The sequence below is a fragment of the Oratosquilla oratoria genome, chromosome 28 (assembly GCF_046742065.1).
Source record: "Oratosquilla oratoria isolate Oo_2021 chromosome 28, ASM4674206v1, whole genome shotgun sequence".
Taxonomy (NCBI): domain Eukaryota; kingdom Metazoa; phylum Arthropoda; class Malacostraca; order Stomatopoda; family Squillidae; genus Oratosquilla; species Oratosquilla oratoria.
The window spans coordinates 15,556,865-15,561,265 of record NC_134804.1 but is presented as its reverse complement, the minus strand read 5'-3'; positions in this window follow the sequence as shown (position 1 = coordinate 15,561,265).

Here is a 4,401-nt window from a genome sequence, read left to right as displayed (position 1 = left end):
AGAAGGAGAAGAAGAAGGACAAGGAGAAGGACAATAAGAAGAAGAAGAAGAAAAAGAAGAAGGAGAAGGAGAAGGAGAAGAAGAAGGAGAAGGAGAAGGAGAAGAAGAAGGAGAAGAAGAAGGAGAAGAAGGAGAAGAAGGAGATGAAGGAGAAGAAGGAGAAGAAGAAGGAGAAGAGGGAGAAGAAGGAGAAGGAGAAGAAGGAGAAGAAGGAGAAGGAGAAGAAGAAGGAGAAGGAGAAGGAGAAGAAGAAGGAGAAGAAGAAGGAGAAGAAGAATAAGAAGGAGAAGAAGAAGGAGAAGAAGAAGAAGAAGAAGAAGAAGAAGAAGAAGAAGAAGAAGAAGAAGAAGAAGAAGAAGAAGAAGAAGGAGAAGAAGAAGGAGAAGAAGAAGAAGAAGGAGAAGAAGAAGGAGAAGAAGAAGAAGAAGAAGAAGAAGAAGAAGAAGAAGAAGAAGAAGAAGAAGAAGAAGAAGAAGAAGAAGAAGAAGAAGAAGAAAAAGAAGAAGAAAAAGAAGAAGAAGAAGAAGAAGTAGAGGAGGAGGTGGTGGTAGAGGAGTAGAATGAGTAAGAGTAGGAGGAGGACGCGATGAAGGAAGAGATGGTCGAGGAAGCGGATGAAGATAAAGAGGATGAGAAGGAATGAGGAAGAGAAGGAGGAAGCGTAGGATGAAGAAGCGATGAAGGAAGAGGAAGACAAGGAAAAGGAAGAAAAAGAGGAGGAGGGGGAGGACGAGGTGGAGGAAAAATAAAAAGGGAATCAGGAGGGGGGAAAGGGATAAGTATGAGGAAGAAAAGGCAAAGGAGAAAGAGGTGAGGGATGAAGACAAAGACAAAGAGAAAGAGGAAAAGAAATTCGAGGAGGGAGGGGGGGGGTAAAAGGAAGAAAAGGAGAAAAAAGTTGAGGAAGAGGGAGGTGGAGATGAAGAGGAAGATGAAGAGGATAAGAAAGAAGTGGAAGAGGAGGTGGAAGAGTAAAAAGAAGACAATAGGGAAGAGAAGGAGAAAGAGGAAAGTTAAGAGGCGTTGAAAAAAATTAAAGGATAAGGAAGAGAAAGAGGAAGAGGAATGGGAAGAGGAAGAGAAAGAGGAAGAGGATGAAGAAGAGAAAGAGGAAGAGGAAGAAGAAGAAAAAAAGGAAGAGGAAGAAGAAGAGAAAGAGGAAGAGGAAGAGGAAGAGGAAGAAAAGGTGAGAGAGGAAGAGGAAGAGAAACAGGAAGAGGAAGAGGAAGAAGAAGAGGAAGAGGAAGAGGAGGAATAGGAAGAGAAAGAGGAATAAGAATAGGAAGAGGAATAAGAAGAAGAATAGGAAGGCGAAGAGGCAGAGAAAGAGGAAGAGTGAAAGTAAGAAGAGAAAGAGGAAGGGGAGGAGAAAAAGAAAGAGAAAAAAGAAGAGAAAGAATAGGAGGAAGAGAAAGGAGAAAATAAAAAAGAGAAAGAGGGAAATAAAAAAGAGGAAGAGGAACTTGAGGGTGAAGATGAAAATGATGAGGAAACCGAGGATGAACAAGAAAAGTAATAGGAAGGGGTAGAGAAAGAAACTGCTGAGGAAAAGGTGGAGGAAGAAGAGGAAGGGGAAGAAGAAGAGGGAGAGGAAGAAGAGGAAGAGGAAGAGGATGAAGAAGAGGAAGAGGAAGAGGAAGAGGAAGAGGAAGAGGAAGAGGAAGAGGAAGAGGAAGAGGAAGAGGAAGTGGAAGAAGAAGAGAAAGAGGAAGAGAAAGAGGAAGAGGAAGAGGAAGAAGAAGAGGAAGAGGAAGTGAAACAGGAAGAGGAAGAGGGATAGAAGGAAAAGGAGGAGGAGGAATAGGAAGAGGGAGATGAATGGGAAAAGGAAGAGTATGGAGAGAACGAAAATGAAGAGGACCAGAAAGATGAAGAGAAGGTGGAAAAGTAGAAGGACGAGGAAAAGGGAGCAGAGGAGGAAGAGAAAGAGGAAGGGGCGGAGGAAAAAAGGTGTAGAGAATGAGTATGTGGAGGAAGAGCTGGAAAAAAGGAAAAGGAAGAGGCAGAGGAAGAAAGAAGAGGAAGAAGAAAAGTGAAATCAATTAGGAGAGGAAGAGGAAGAAATAGGGGGAGGGGAAGAGGAAAAGGAGATTATCTATGCCTGTAGGTGAACAAAAGAGACTGGCGGCAGCCTAACCACATGTCAGCTCTTCCTAACCACAAGGCCACTTCAAAGATGAGTAGAACAGTCTAGCAACAGCCAGAATAAAATTATAAAAGCCTTCCAGTACTGAAGAAGTTAAATAGGACCTATTTAATTCATGATTCTTTTTTCAAACAATTCTTTTGAGAAGGGGGAGGGAGGGGAAGCCCGGGTTTCTTCTCGAAATTTTGGTTTAACTTCTCGAAATTTTGGTTTAACTCCGTTTACTACTGTAGACGCCTTCGCCCACAACTCGCTTCCTCCAAATGATGTGCTCAGGACCTCTGGCAATACACTCGGGGGAAATGAATGTGTCTGTCTTAGTCAGTCAAATCTCCTTACTCAGCTTGTCATATCGACTGGATCTATCAACCGATTCAACTTGAGCGTTTTACTCGAGTGGTTCTGCGAATTAATTTTTTAAATCATAGATCATCACTAGCCTCTCAATCACCTCCCAGCCTTCTCCTACCCTCCCTCAATTCTCTTCTTAGCTAAACAAATACGCCTGTGTTGAGTTGGGTCACGACCTCCTTCAGTCTAGAGCCCGCTCCTTCATCTGTGTTTAGAAAAAAAAAAAAAAAATCCACCAAGCGTTATTACATGTAGCCCTGGATGACTCAACTGACCTGAGTTCAATCTCCTGAGGCGAACACAACAAAGGGAACTTGGAGTAAGATTTCATAAGTAAGCACTGCGCATGTTTGCACCCTGACAAGCTCGCCTGGTGCATTCAACATACAAATCACACAAAACAAAGAGGGTCCATGACCTTCCTGCCGCAAGCACACCCTGTCCTCACGATAAAGCCTTGATCCTAAGGTTTCCTTTATATTTTCTACAGTGGTTGTCAGCAGTACATCTGTACAATGTGACAGCCTGTAACTACCCAACTAGGTAACTAGTATTAGTATACAGCCCATGTGAAATATCTATCTACACACGCCATCCTTCTATACATTAGTGTCATGACCACGTTACATTTACACATTTCAAGTCACAGTAAACGGAATCAAAAGAGTATAGACGTGACTACTTTGTCAACGCCACGCTTGCGTGAGCTTCACAGTTTATATTCCTACGGTACGCGACGTCATCACGCTATAAGTATGCGTCACATACAGTAGTACTTGACGTCAGTATTGCGCATGCGCCCTGTACTCGGGAGTGTCGCAGTGATGTTAGCGTCTTCACTTCTACCTCGTAAGTATGTAAAGCAGAGTTCGATTCCCCTACGACTGGAATGGCTGATCCATCTTTATCGAAATAAACACCATATCTGCAGTGGACTTCAGTGGAAGACCATGTCGATGGAAAACCTCTGAACCCAAACCAGTTTTAGATACAGATACATGTTTATATTGATATATAGATACATAAACAAATCAACAAATAGATAAGTAAATTAATAATAACCTTACATAGTATCTAACCCGTCTGCAAGTAATGTTATCTTATGTATTTATCCTGGCTACTACCAGGCGATTTTATTCATTTGTATGGATGTGAGATTTGGACCCCTATCATATTTTTAAAATTGTGCCTAATTACCTTCCACAGTGTCTACTGTAGATCACGGGGCACCGCTTGAACGGCTCCGTGTTAAACAAGGTAATACTGGCCGATACTGAGTTTAGACAAGTATCCTGCAGTTGATACACTACAATCACGTGGATCGCCGTGTGAATGATGGTCCTAATTAATGGGAGCGTGGGACGTTGATTCATATCATATCTCTGGAACTAGTGGAGATGACTCGGGAACCTGTCAGAAAGTTTGCCAAAGATGATTTTCAGGCCTGGGGAAGGATGGCTGCGGCAAAACACAATAACTGGTTTTGTTCTGATTGATTTATTGTTTGATTGATGTATGGCACTTATACAATATCATTTACGTATGTTCTACTCGTATGTAGATATATTATCTGCAGTGGGACAAATGGCCTGGGGAAGGAAAAGAAAAGGAGTTATGGAGGTGGACTATGTATGACATCAACAACAAACGAAAATGGGAAGTTTCACAGAAGTACCTGCGGAATTGGGGGGAAGGGGGAGTGAGGAGAAAGCTGATTACGATGGTGATGGTGAGACTGATGCCGGTGGTGATGGTGGTAATGGGACGGACAGTCCCATTCAGTAATTATACTTACAGAAAGCAAAACAGAAAAAAATATCTATTAAGAAATAAGGAAAACGGGGCGACTGACAAGGAATAAAACAAGAGAGGATGTTGGACGTAAGGGGTAAATAGGTAGGTTA